Source organism: Zootermopsis nevadensis, unplaced genomic scaffold (genome assembly GCF_977971745.1).
Source record: "Zootermopsis nevadensis isolate Lab colony 2312 unplaced genomic scaffold, Znev_1.0 Znev_ptg000061l, whole genome shotgun sequence".
NCBI classification, from domain to species: domain Eukaryota; kingdom Metazoa; phylum Arthropoda; class Insecta; order Blattodea; family Termopsidae; genus Zootermopsis; species Zootermopsis nevadensis.
The window spans coordinates 14141912-14157649 of NW_028259192.1; the positions used below are offsets into that span (position 1 = coordinate 14141912).

At 38.3% G+C, this 15738-nt stretch overlaps 1 protein-coding gene across 6 annotated transcripts in view; it reads right to left on the bottom strand.

Moving 5' to 3' along the window:
- Positions 1-15738, bottom strand: part of FMRFaR (FMRFamide Receptor) — a 199689-nt gene that overhangs the window by 150632 nt on the left and 33319 nt on the right. For all 6 annotated transcript variants that reach the window (XM_022077577.2, XM_022077553.2, XM_022077559.2 and 3 more), the window contains exon 2: positions 10512-10553. The gene's annotated coding sequence lies outside the window, so the exon portion shown is untranslated. The remainder of the gene's footprint in view (positions 1-10511; positions 10554-15738) is intronic.

Below are 15738 nucleotides of genomic sequence, written 5' to 3' on the forward strand. Positions count from 1 at the left end.
CAACATAGTGGCCGCACTAAACATATATTTAACTTAATTTGATGATAATAACTAATAAAACATCGAAATTAATCACATTAAATATGTTTGAATAAGCGTGCCAGATCTTCGGAAGGCAAAACCTGCGAACTTAATTGAAATCAATAAAACTAACAGCATACGATTCAGACAGGTTTTCTTACTGACAGTGCAACAGAATAACCTTCTCTGAGCCCAGCAAGAAACTACAATTCTAGACAGGGAAAACTCAACCGAGCCTATTAAGTCTGGGTTTGGTGTCAGAACTAATCACATTCAATCTGATGTGATAGCTTCCACGCTCATACTGCCAATTCCATTACAGTTCAGGAACTGGGCCACGAAGCAGAGTGTCTATGACCGTTCATGACGACTGCGCCGATTAGCAATACGGGCCACGTGTGATCTGTAATGGCATTGGTCAAGAAAGTTTCAGCTGGAAACTGTTCAAGGAGACAGGAACTTTCGTCGTGCTACCTGTCAATGCAATTCTGACTGGCAAATTTTAATACAATTGCCGTTTTCCAGAACATACCAAGAGAACAGTCTTCCTTATATTTTTGTTACCGAAATTACTGAAAGTTATAAACATAACACGTCAATTACCATTTGAAGCCCAAGTTCGGAAATATTATTTAAACACTCAATCCGTACTGCAAAGAAAACACAACACTCAACCACTACAAAGATTATTTGGTTAATTGCTTTTAATATCTGTTAACAACGAAAACCACACAAACCCATGAATACATAATGAATAGCTCTTATTGTTGCAGTGATCGATTTATGCATTAAAAGCCTGCCAAAGCGCTACGGACAGTGATCGTTTCGTGCACAATGAAATAATATAATTTCGTAACTCCAGCCTCAGAACACGATAATTTCTCTTTAGGAATACTGAGATTCAAGTTTACTCCTCGCATTAAGAGACAGAAACAGTCGTGGTGATAGGCAAACAAGCGAAGGGTTGCTCACCTCAGCAAATACGTACCAACCACCATGCATTTGCTCCAAAACTGGTTTGCCTGTTTACACGACGAACAAGGGTCATTCCACAATGTAATGGAAGTCAATAGATTATTACTCACTTCTCCCTGCCTGAACACACGACTACGAACGTTCTGATTGTTAAAGCAAAGACGCGAAAAACACAAAATAGTACGTTTACGTAACAATTAAATAAATCATAACCTACGTTTGTCGCACGACAAAAATCTGTTCGTACTTGACACGCCTAGAGAAATAGGTTTCAGTACCTAATTATATATTTTAAGCGATTTGATTCAAAATATTGGTCTCAGCACAACATCACTCATATAATCTATTTCATATTTATTTGAGATAAGAGGATCAGTTGTATAATAGCTATATTTTATAATCATGAAAGCTCATAAAATTTATGCAAAACATTTTGGACAATAAATTTTGGTATTTCGAGCTAAAAAGTACAGCATGAAACTGATTTTTTCGCTTAATATACACGACTGTATCATAAAGAAGGTCTGCCTCTTCATTTTACCTTCAAAAATCACCCGTCCCTTTAAAACAGAAAATATCAAAGCAAATTTGTATTCAAGATTCGAATAGCATTGCTCCAACAGGAACAGTCACGTCTTATGTTGCATTAATATTCTCATACAATAAAGACATTAATTAGCAAGAAAATTTCTGTTGTCTTTTTAACCAACATAAAACTTCCTGCTTTGACATTCTGGTGTGGGAAAAGTACATTAGTGTCCTTTACTCACACGTCAAGCATTTTGAAATGCTTTCCGTGTTTCATTAATAGTCAACGCTATTGAATTACTGTCGCAACAAATGGTCGTACAAACACACGGTTTAATAGGCCGAGCGCCAGCACAAGGGCATTTGAATTAAAATTATTCTAATACAATGCTTTCCACGTAAAACTCTATAGGCTACGTAAAGAAAATTTTTAAGCAACGAGTTTAATATATTTCAGACAGATATCCTATGCATGATGTAAATCAGTGAGTGTCAACGCCAGAACCGCAGTTTTTTTCACGTCTAGCGTAAGAGAAGCCACAGAGACGAATCGGGAAAGACTAAGCCGTCTCCGTCTTGCAGTTACTTTGGAGTTAGTCTACAGCACAGGACTCTTACAACTCTATGTTCTAAACTAAATACGCAATAACTCTAGCTATTTTAACACAAATTATAATAAATAAACACGCTATTATTTTGTCGATCGTCAAACATACAAAATGAAATTTGGATATGAACTAGTGTGATGAATAATGGGAGATTACCTTCTAAAACTGAGCCAAATGTACATTCACGTACAAAGTAACATATAAGAGACTAATTAAAACATATCGAATATGTATGCCAATGTTCTGCGGCATACAAGACATGATAAACAAATAAAATTTCTTCGATCTGGTCGAATACGACGATAGTAATGGAAAATTAAATTAAAGTGTATTTATATTATGAAGGAAGAAGGTCTGACGTGTTTCGCACGGTTATCCAGTATCTACAGTGGTAAAAGAAACTGATTAAAACTAAATGGATCTTTCCCAGAAAATTAGGCTCCGGATGTGGTACTACGAGAACAGTGATCGTCTTCTCCGTTAAAGCAGAGGACAATGTCCGTGTATTCCCGAGACTCAGCACTGATTAACACCGAAGTCATGGCTTTTCCACTTCCATCCGCCTCCCACTTTCCCATCTTCTTCTAGGTGTTTAAATTAGTCGATTTTAGTAAACTTTCTCACATACATATCTCGAGTCCGTCTTTTATACCTTGATGTAAATCTCCTTAAAATATTATTCATATGTAACGTGTATAAAGCACAACATTACTTATTACGTAATATATTTTATCCCCTTCCTCTGATCACGTTGTTTTAAAACACAATTTATCTTCCTTCCTAGAAGCGTTTCATAACTACACAACACGTGAACTGTTTATAAAAGTGCCTAACAGCAGCGACAACACGTGCTTTCGCTCAGAATCTTCGTAGTCTAAATTATCGAAGTAATTAAACAGCTTATTTCTTAGAAAACTTTTATGAATATACATTCCAGTTAATAAAAAAGTTACTCAGTCTTGCATTAAAACATTTTGTACTGGTTTAACTTTTGTTAACCGGCCGTTTGCGCACTACAAAAAACAGCACTGATTATTCTTAACTGTCCTTAAATTCAGATTCTACGAACAAGCAAGTGGGGGAGTGATGGTAACTGATTTCACTCTTGTGAAGAAAGCACAATACTAAAAAAATCCGTTAGAGCTCAACACAACGTGATTCGAAAATGTTGATTTTCAAAAATTGACACTTAGCATGTATGAAGTTATACAGAAAACCTAATCAAATGCATGCTGTTTCTGAAACACATCGTCACACTGAGATACGGTCAAAGTAGAGTTAACTACTACACCCACCGTCGAGCATCAGAAGGGCGAAATTAGGTTAGGTTAGGTTAGGTTATCAGAAAGAATAGTTTTCGTGATATCATCATCGAGTCGAGCTAAAGGAGCTCCTCGTACCTGTTAAAATGAAAATCGAAGCAAACTTGCACATAGATTAAATCCGTATCTCGCCTTGGACCTGTCACTTCGCTAATTCCAAAGTGTTAATGATATTCTGGTGATATGACATGGGCGTATTACAGAAATTTCCAAAAGAGAATTCTGAATAAATGGAGCATCTCCCAAAGTTCAGAAATTCTTGGATTGAGAGAAAAACTAACAGGCATTTTGTGTAAAGTACTTTCAAGAATCAATTACATAAAATTCAGAGAAATAGACTTCAGCATCTACGTAGTGTTTAGAACAAACATCAAAGGCGTGGGAACTTCAGCACCTGCTGAATACGTGAGAGTAACAGTCACTGTGAAAATGCACCAAGCCGTGCAGTCCTACAGGGGAACTGGAGGTAAAGCTCCACGTATTCTTACCTCTACAGTAGACAAAAGCGAGGATTCACAAACAGTCCCTTAACAAAAGGCTGCATGGCGTGAACATGGTGGCAAAGATAAACAGATTCCGGTCACCTACTTCATGCTTAAAGCTCTTTGTGTTATACTGACACACTGACAGTAGACGTATTTAAGGGATTTTACAGTTAAATTCTTAAAATTACTGAACCATGAAATTACGTAAGAAAATATAATTAGAGCCTGCTTGAGGAAACTGAGAGTTGATGAAACTTTTATTGCATTCGTCACGAGAATAAGCAACAACAAGAAAGCTGAACTAGAAGCGGTAATAGAATATAGAATGAATTTGTATCAAGTAAATGTTTAAGAGAGGGGTAGAGCACTTTGCCAATTTTATTCAAAGACTACATTAGATGTAGTTGAATAAGAAACGTCAGTTTATGTACACAACTCCGAAAAATATATATTTACTGAGAATTCGTTGACGACCAAGTTATTAAACACCAGAAACGCAGACTGTAAAGTGCATAATGAAAGACCTTTTACATAAAATATAAACTGGAATGAAACTATCTTTGTACATAATATTTTTGTCTTCTCAGTTTTATCTGTTTATCTGCCTCTCGTGTTCTTCCTAGACCACCATAATCGGACTTTATGATGAAAAAGTGACCTCTATTCACAGCTATTTTGTTGCTTGGCAACGGCTTTATGCATAAAGGGATTAGTATACGGCATCACGGCGGTAAATAATATATATATATATATATATATATAAAGATGTATTATGTCACATCCAATAATGAATTATTTTCGGGCTACCAGCCGTGTCAGGTGGTTTAATGGAGAAAACACCAACGTTTCGAGTAATGAGTGATCGCCCTGATGATGGAGACAGCAAAGACCTCTGCAACGTCGGTAAACTTCTACCAGACTACAACAACCCAGAAGACAGCCACCTTCAACAATAAGACAGTCCTGGTAACGTATGTACAGCGTATGGGCTATGGCGATGCACAGAACTACCTATACTGTGTGTGACATATGAAACCAAACTGACTTGAAGAACAGAAAATTCGGTTCTAAGAAGGATAGGACAGTCTCAGTTTAATAATCGCTGGTTAATTTTATAGATATTTGAGAATGACTTAGTGTAACTGGGTTCGGACTTATACAATCCACGTCAAAATACCAGGAAATTATTATAATCAAATTATTAAATATCTCATTCCAACTATTTGTCATTAAATAACTCCACTCTTATCATATTTTAATCGGGATCTCGAACAAGAGACAACACAGATGTATGACTGATAACTTCTCGGTTCTAACTAGTGGACAGTAAGCAAAATGTGGTGAAGTTAAAATATTTGGGAACGACACTAACAAATAAAATTTGAATTGTGGAAGAAATAAAGGAAGATTAAATTTCAAAAATGCTTTCTATAAAGTAGTTTAAAACCCTATATTCCTTTCTGTTATCTAAAAACGTGAATATTATAAAGTACAAAAACTACAATGTACATATTTTATATGGGTGTGAAATTTAAGGAAATAAGAAAATAAAGGCGTTTGAGAACAGGATGCTGAGGAGAATGTCTGGACCTAAGAGGGATGAAGTGACAGAAGGCTATTGAAAACCTAATAATGAATTACGTAACTTGTAAGCCACTAAATATTACTAGTGTTATCATATTAAGTAGGATACAACGGACAGAGAATGGGGGCAGTGACAAGAAGAACGTACAAAATTGTGGCTTCAAATCCCGAAGTTGAAGGCCACTCCAATGATCTAAGAATAGACGACAGAATAATATTAAAGTAAATATTGAGTATATAGGATGAACACGGTAATGAACATTCGATGTCCATAAAACGAAGAGATGTACAGATTCGATAAGCGACTATCATCTTCCCTAGAACGACTGCTTCTTGGCGATAGTGTCTTGGCTGTACGAATGGCTTTCCACCGGGATTTAGAAGATAATTATTAAATTTATTTCTGAAGTGTTTGTATAAACTTCCTTCACCGAACAGAAGAGTCACTTCTGTGTAAAAGATCTAGCCGATTACAGCAGTCCTGTTTAAGAGTAGCGACCACTCTCTCTGAGATTAATAAACCCTGTCCTCCGGAGCGTGCCTAAGAGAGGGTCTTATCTTTCGTGAAATATATAGATCACGGGGAACGTCCTTTGCTCGCAGAGAAACTGCTTATCAGCGGAAAGGCAAATGTGAAGAAATCTGTCACAGACGTAGAAACATGATGAAAGTGGAAAAAGATACGAACATCTGCATCACATTCCTACTAGAAACCGTACACAGTCGCATAGACACGTGTTACTGCAGACACAGTTCCCACCAACGCACAGTTAGCTTATGGTAGCAAACCTGGACGTTTACCATCTGAAATACACAGCAGCACAGAGAAAACATTCTTTATATTCATGAATAAATTCCGTTTCATTTATAAAATAAGATAAACGATCGCATTGCCATACAATACAATGCAGCCCTCTCGGAATTCAAAGGCAGGCATATCTCCGCAATGCTAATTTTGTCATGTTAAGGTGCATTTTTCTAAAGTATTAAAAATTCCATAGTAATAAAATATGTTGCACATCTAGTTACGGATTTTCAGTATCTTCTGACTTAGTTTCATAGTAACATATTTGTAAAAATACTTTTTTATAAGTTTTTTGTCCATTTTCAGCATTTTTTTATACACAGAGTTCAAATTTTCTCAAAAACTATGTACAAGATAAACATGAAATTTATATCAACAATTATACTGTTTTTTGTAAAAATAATGGCTTTTATACGCCCCTAACACAAAAATCACAAATAAACATTTTCTATCTCAAATTTTGGAAAATGAGACCTTGAAAAATATACAAACCGTTTTAAAATATTTTTATGTGTAGAAAAATATACTTCGATATTAACAAATTAACATTGCGAAGAAAGGGCTTGCAACTTCGCCCTAAGAACAGTGTGCATACTGCTCATTAATTTTAAGAACGACATGCCGTGCTTTGCCACGTTCCTCAGTTAGATACTCCTGAGGCGCCTAGCAGAATCACCCGTCTAACATCTTATGTGGTGAAGCCAAAATTTTATCCTTGGTTCTGGTCTTAAGTTCATCAACAGTGGCAGACCGTGCCTCGAACGCAGGACTTTTCAAATATCCCCACAGAACAAAGTCGGAGGCATATGAATCACGAACTGTGGCGGCCGGGTTAAATCGCCAAATCTTGAGATGCGAGAAAAATTTCGAACCAAATTTTTCATGTTCATTAGAGATGTAGCGCCATCTTGCTGGAACTACGTTGTAAGATTTGAAGAAAGGTGTCCAGCAAATGCACGTTTATCGGGCTGCTCTCGCAGATAAATTCCTAGCATGCCAATCTGTCAAAATGTCAAGTCCGATTGTCTGCAACTGAACTGGTGCATCAAGCCGTGTGTAAACTTCTGAGAATGAAGGGACGCTGATGGTTTCATATGAATTCCCTTTTGACGGGTGTTGAAAGCTGTGTTTATTTACAAAGTCAGAGAGATGATAATGTGCCTCATCACTCACTAGCAGAAATATATTATCCTGATGACAAGTCTGAACCGCAAAGCGACATTCGTGTTTGTTCGTCCGCCTCACCATGCTCCTGAACATCACAAATATCATATTGTGCACAAACGTCTAAATCCTTCTAAGAGCTCGGACTAACATGACTAGCGCTGAAACGTGCTTATGAATTGATCATTGAGACTCCGAATAATTTATTTTCCAGCCTGCCTGTTCAGTGTTTTCATACGTATGAATTGAAGGCTGTTGACTAGGGCGTTTTAATTCTTGCACAATTCCCGTCTAACGTAGTCATGAGATGTGTGTCAGTAAAAAATTGCGAGCAGGAACTCTACGTAAATTGAATCTTCGTCTAAAATTACGCTGAGTTTGTATAATCGACTTTGTTCGACGAAAGATTCGACACTCGACACTCGACACACGATGCTCTATCGATCTGTCGTGAATGATCTATAAATCTGTCCTCTTTAAAACCTCTCCACTCTTTGCGAAGGTAGGGGAGCAGTCTTCTCGGCCCGCAACTGGACAAGATCCTACACCACTTACTCTCACAACCGATTTCCTTCAGAACCATTTTAATGTGATTCGTTCTTCCTAGACAACAGTTTTTATACAAGATTTTCCCCCAGAAACTGTGCACGTATTTTTTGCGTAATATGTAATTAATTCAAGGAAGGTAAGATGAGTGGTGCACGTAGCATGCACGAGTAAACAAGAAAAACGATTCAGGTAGAAGCCTAAAAGACACTGCTAAAGAGTAGCAGGAATAATAATATTAAAACGTTTTAATGAAACAATGTGAATGTGTGGATTATATTTATGTGGCTTAGGAAAGGGTCCAGTGATGGGCTAATATGAATTCGGCAAAGAACTTCCGAAGTTGGTCTAGTATTAGTGGGATGAATGCCAATAGATTAAAATCCGTCAGTGTTCACTTACAGAATTTCTTAAATATGTATTATTAATTCTCTCAAGCTAAAAGTGCGCAACGGAAGCGTTAAAAACTTAATAAATATGAATGCACACTACAATTCATGTTTCTTCCTTGTTATGCTTCGACTGTTAATTGCATTCCACTGCCAAGGCAGGAAGTTCAGTTCAACTTTCAAACTCATTTCAAGTGTGTCATAAGAATTGGCCTGTTTATTAAATCTAGATATAAGTTACCGACAATGGGATACTTTAATTAAAAGGAGATATGAGTTCCTACTGCTGTGACTTCCAGGCGTATAAATACCTTCAAATTCCTCACGAATGACGTTGGCTGTCTTCTGGGATGTAGCGCCGTTTAGTCTGGTAGAAATTTACCAACGTTTCAGAGGTTCTTGTTGTCTCCATCATCAGGACGGTAATTGCGACTCATCGCCTTGATGATGGAAACAGCAAGGACCTCTGAAACTTCATTAAACTTCTACCATACCACACGGCGCTACAACCTAGAATGCAGCCCGAAACGGAGAATAGGAAGAAATCTGGAACGATGAATAAATGTTTTATTGCATAAGAATTTGTCATCGCTCAGATATTCGACACAGATTTGACAAAACTTCCTAAAGGGGCTGGCTGTCTGTAAATAATAATATTTTATTCGTGTAACCAAGTACTTAACAGTCTGGGTAAAGGGACAGATCAGCTGCGTCGTCGTTCACGGTGACGCAACTTGATTAATTACAGGCACCGCATTAGAACCGACGCTGAGCGAACTACTAGTAAGTCATTTTATGCTTAATACTCGGATTAAAAGAGCCCGGCGTTTATGTTAGGAATCTGACAACTGTAGAACAATTAATTTCTCTACTTCTTTCCTAAGGTAAAATCTAAAGTTGTCCTTGGTAATTAAATAAGCTCCACGTCATGCAGACGTAAAGGGATGTGCAGTGTATAGATCCACGCATTTTTAACCTCGGTACTAGACGGGGTGAATGACTACATTCGCGGCCAGACCGCTTTTACCCCGGAAAAAGCACTCCGGTTCCCACTGGATAAGAGGCTGGGTGAGCCCCAGGGGTGGTCTAAACTTTTAGTGAAGAAATAAAGCTGTAGGAAACCGAAACACGGTCATCCAGGCAGGTCACTATATTGTTTCCTAACTTCTCTGTTACATGTGGTTACCTTGGTCTTTATTTGTGTCATTCTGCCCGGTTCCTGAGATATTCATATCTTTGTTTTACACAGTATTAATACATCCATTTCTGGCCCTGACCATGCCCGCCATATTCATTGTGCATAAACATTAATCTTAGCTTTCATAAATTTGTATATAATAATATGAAGTCTCCATTTCATAATTTATAAATCCTTGCTGAATTTCAGAGAATTATAGATTTAAAATTTAATTCTAAGTTGAGTTATTACAAGCAGTAGTTATTGTACGTAGAGAACGCAAAGCTTGTGCATGTGGTTAAGGCCCTTTTCCTTAGCGATAAATTTGATTTACATTAAAAGAATTATACAAAAATTTAAATATTAACTTCCTCCTTCGCACAATTCAGAGAACCTCTTCTTTACAAATTTTTTAGATGTCTCAACTAATTTCAGGACACGGAAAGAAATAAATTAAGTACCATTTTCTCAATATTAATTATTTCTTTGTTCGTGCCTTCCGCGAAAGGCATTTCTTATGAAAGCATAACTAATTCAAGTGAAAAAACAATAAATATATACAGACTGAATTGTTAAAACACAAATGGCACTGTTCTGAAACTTCTTTTCTTAATAAAGTTAGCAACTTTAACTTCGACTGAAGTTAAAAGCGAGTGTCTGGCCTACAGAAGATGTTGCAAGTAACAACGAACCCCTTTGCAGCATTTTACTTTTAAAATGAAGACAATTGTAAGACTCGCATATGATGTATTTTAATTTCATACCAACAGAAACTTAACACTTCAGCGGACGAGATTACATTTCAGAATACACGCAGATAGGTTATGGCCCTTTAGTGGTTCAAAGGGTTCACAGATTATATTATAAGGCATTACTATAATAGTAAATGATCATATTGTTGTATTACCTTTATCATGTCCTGACGACACTTCCTGCCTATTCGCCGCCCCTGTAAATATACAGATATTATTATAACATAATGAGTTAGAAAAATGTAATAATTTGACTATATTTGTCGCCATTAATTAGAAAATACGTTCTTGCAATCTCTTAAAGTTTCAATTGACTTACATGTAGTAAATGCATAACGATACATTAAAATCAGTGGAATTTAGGCAATTTGTACTGAGTGCTTCTACTATTCGTTTTATTTCTTACGAAATATTATTCTTCTTTTTCCGGTTTAACAATCTTTTTGCATTTTCCGGTACCCTTTACGGGTCCCCAACCTTTTTCAGTTGGCTTGATCTATGGACATTCGGTAGGACTCCTTGGACGAGGGATCGGCCCGTCGCAAGGCCTCTACCTGTACACAGGACAGCACAACACATAACAACATCCATGGCACCAAATATTATTGTGGTAATTAAATCCATGAGAATGAGAGCGACAGAAAATGTAGCAGGGCAGAGATAACAAATTTACAGAAAATTTTAGAAAATCTATAAGAATACAGAAATAAAACTCGCGACAAAGCTATTTGTAAAGCGGATGACAATATTAAAGAAAATCTGAAATAAACAGAGTGTGAAGATGTTAACTTGACCGCACTCAACTGACTCAGGATATGGTTCAGTGGCGGACTGCATACACAGTAGCAATTTTATCTTATAGATGAGTGCCTATTAGTTTCTCATAAGGGACTCTGCTCCATGGGGTTAAGAAGCTGATTATTTGGTTGTGCTGTTCTTCTATTCAGGGTGTATGTCGCTTATACGTATATTGACATGCGCATAGAACTTAAGATGAATTATTCAGTCGTAGACCATGGGTGAAGTAACAGAGGCATTGTGATAAAGAAACAGGGGCAGTGTGATGAATAAATACACAATTTTATGAACGAGGAATCAGTAATAAACATTACTTAATCATCGAATTAGTTGCTGGACTCTCGTAAGTTTAAATAGGGGCATGCACTCTGTATTCAGAAGCAATCCGCCAGACTATTTACATTGGCGTAGATTATTTTAAGGTTCCGATTAATTAAATATAGATGGTAATACTACTGGTACTATTCATAGATATTTACGCGTGTTTTTAATTTAACACATTAATTTACAATAATTAACCAAAAGTATCTCGCCCTCAGCTACGAAGCCGCTGTTTTCTAAACGCTAGCTTACTCTTCAAAGAATTAGTATTCTGTAGCAAACAGAGATAATGTTGAGTTGAGGTTTCCACAGCGATGAGTATGAAGATTTCTGTCTTCTGGGGTATTGCGATGAACCGCCCTGATGACGGAGGCAGTATGACCTCAGAAACGTTGCTTAACATCGACCAGACTACACAGCGCAACAACCCAGAAGACAGAAATCTTCATACTCATCGCCCTGATGACGGAGGCAGTATGACCTCTGAAACGTTGGTGGACATCGACCAGACTACACAGCGCAACAACCCAGAAGACAGAAATCTTCATCGCCCTGATGACGGAGACAGTGTGACCTCTGAAACGTTGGTTAACATCTACCAGACTACACAGCGCAACAACCCAGAAGACAGAAATCTTCATACTCATCGCCCTGATGACGGAGGCAGTATGACCTCTGAAACGTTGGTTAACATCTACCAGACTACATAGCGCAACAACCCAGAAGACAGAAATCTTCATACTCATCGCCCTGATGACGGAGGCAGTATGACCTCTGAAACGTTGGTTAACATCTACCAGACTACATAGCGCAACAACCCAGAAGACAGAAATCTTCATACTCATCGCCCTGATGACGGAGGCAGTATGACCTCTGAAACGTTGGTTAACATCTACCAGACTACATAGCGCAACAACCCAGAAGACAGAAATCTTCATACTCATCGCCCTGATGACGGAGGCAGTATGACCTCTGAAACGTTGGTTAACATCTACCAGACTACACAGCGCAACAACCCAGAAGACAGAAATCTTTATCGCCCTGATGACGGAGACAGTATGACCTCTGAAACGTTGGTTAACATCTACCAGACTACACAGCGCAACAACCCAGAAGACAGAAATCTTCATACTCATCGCCCTGATGACGGAGGCAGTATGACCTCTGAAACGTTGGTTAACATCTACCAGACTACATAGCGCAACAACCCAGAAGACAGAAATCTTCATACTCATCGCCCTGATGACGGAGGCAGTATGACCTCTGAAACGTTGGTTAACATCTACCAGACTACACAGCGCAACAACCCAGAAGACAGAAATCTTCATCGCCCTGATGACGGAGACAGTATGACCTCTGAAACGTTGGTTAACATCTACCAGACTACACAGCGCAACAACCCAGAAGACAGAAATCTTCATACTCATCGCCCTGATGACGGAGGCAGTATGACCTCTGAAACGTTGGTAAACATCTACCAGACTACATAGCGCAACAACCCAGAAGACAGAAATCTTCATACTCATCGCCCTGATGACGGAGGCAGTATGACCTCTGAAACGTTGGTTAACATCTACCAGACTACATAGCGCAACAACCCAGAAGACAGAAATCTTCATACTCATCGCCCTGATGACGGAGGCAGTATGACCTCTGAAACGTTGGTTAACATCTACCAGACTACATAGCGCAACAACCCAGAAGACAGAAATCTTCATACTCATCGCCCTGATGACGGAGGCAGTATGACCTCTGAAACGTTGGTAAACATCTACCAGACTACATAGCGCAACAACCCAGAAGACAGAAATCTTCATACTCATCGCCCTGATGACGGAGGCAGTATGACCTCTGAAACGTTGGTTAACATCTACCAGACTACATAGCGCAACAACCCAGAAGACAGAAATCTTCATACTCATCGCCCTGATGACGGAGGCAGTATGACCTCTGAAACGTTGGTTAACATCTACCAGACTACATAGCGCAACAACCCAGAAGACAGAAATCTTCATACTCATCGCCCTGATGACGGAGGCAGTGTGACCTCTGAAACGTTGGTTAACATCTACCAGACTACACAGCGCAACAACCCAGAAGACAGAAATCTTCATCGCCCTGATGACGGAGACAGTATGACCTCTGAAACGTTGGTTAACATCTACCAGACTACACAGCGCAACAACCCAGAAGACAGAAATCTTCATACTCATCGCCCTGATGACGGAGGCAGTATGACCTCTGAAACGTTGGTTAACATCTACCAGACTACATAGCGCAACAACCCAGAAGACAGAAATCTTCATACTCATCGCCCTGATGACGGAGGCAGTGTGACCTCTGAAACGTTGGTTAACATCGACTAGACTACACAGCGCAACAACCCAGAAGACAGGAATCTTCAAAGAAAATGTTGTTATAGTTGATAGCTGGGGGCTTGCGAAGTGCGGAGATGGGTGCCCGCCAGTGACATGTTATGCCAAAATTCTGCCATTTTGATCATTAATGACTGAATCCAAGGACGAAGTACTCCGATTCCCGAATCCGACAAGCAACAAGTACAGACATGACAGGCGTTTCAGTATACAGATACGAAATTCTGATAATCCCCCTCGTAATGGAAGACCGTGATACACTGACACTTTCACTCTGCCCCGTCACACTGCAATTAATTAGCAACGCAGTGCGTCGTTATGATTCGGTCCATCACCGCACATGAATATTTCATGGCATGTCAGGAAGACTAAAGAGGTTCATGCCCATTGTTATGGAAGAATGAAGCATGACACATTAACACTGTAAGCTTGTCTTTACGTATCAACATCAGAGTCCTTTCATCAATCACGTAGACCTACTGAAGACCGCAGTAGACCTACTGAAGACCGCAGTAGACCTACTGAAGACCGCAGTAGGCCTGCCAGAATTATTTAACGGAATCCGGTAAATATTATATAATATAAAATCAATCTGTAATCCGGTTTTCCTCCGTTTCCCATGCCTGATACGTATTTTGGAAGATCATAACAAGCAGAATTTCTCAAACCCGCGGGCAGCAAACAGTACTAACCTGTTCTGTGCTGCCTGCGCACATTTTCTTGGTGTATCTAATAAGTCACTCACCCTGGTACCAGAAAACACGTTTTGTTAATGTCGTCAGTATTTCGAAATTACAATTACTGTGAGCAACAGTTCAGCTCAATGAAGAACGTCAGATCAAGAACCTGCTAATGAACATTTAGCAGGATGCATGCAAATCGCAACAACGGAAGTTAAACCTGACATTTAAAGATTTTTCAAGCAAGAGCAAGAGAGTGTCATATGTCTGATGACCGATTTTGTTGAATAAGATTATAAATTACTATGTCAACGTATCTGCGATAGTAAGTTAGTATAATTCTTACATTATCATAAGGTTTCAATGAACTTTCCTTATTTAAGACCTTGCGGCATGCGAGTCCATAAGCAAGTGTGAATTTGTCCCTTGATGTGAAAAAGATTCAGAGCTCATGACACAAGGTGTATAATGCATAATGCTATCTTTTTGGACAGCTGTTGCGGTTTTTATAGGCTATGTATTTATTATTTACATGACTTATCAGAAAGTAGAACGATGGCGGAAAATAAAGAAGATATATCTGACGCTAAGAGCTTTGGATTTTATTATCTAAATTTAAAGACAAGTAAGAATAAATCAATGTTTGTTTTATGCAGTGCACTAACTTTCATGCGTTAAGTTAAATTTACGGTAGTATGTTACTGGGGGTCTGCACGTTTATGAAGTGTGTTAAAGATAAGCGTAGAAAATAATGTAGGCTATACACGCAGTTAAATGGAAGATTTCGTTAAGGATCTAATGTTACACACCTCGCCGGGTGCAGCAAACTACCGCTTTGATCAGTGGCGTGAGTAAATAAGTTGTATACAAATGAAGGACGAAAGTTTAATAAACTGTGCATGAGTCATATTTGATTATAATTATCAGTTTTAATTATTACAGTAATGAATGTTCTCATGAATTTATTTTTAATGTTTATCTCACTGAGCAAAAAGCATCAATTTTGAAACTGTACTCGCAAGTATTTGTGATAAGCACACAAAAATACGCGTGCTCTTATTTACGGTGGCTGTTAAAACTAACAGATGTAATTGAAGATTAAAATGGCTGAACAGTTTTTCGTAAAATTCTCCAATAAGGCGAAGTTTTCCCTGGTGCTTAACTAAGCATCACACCATGGAGATATATGGGTAAATTAAGATAAAACT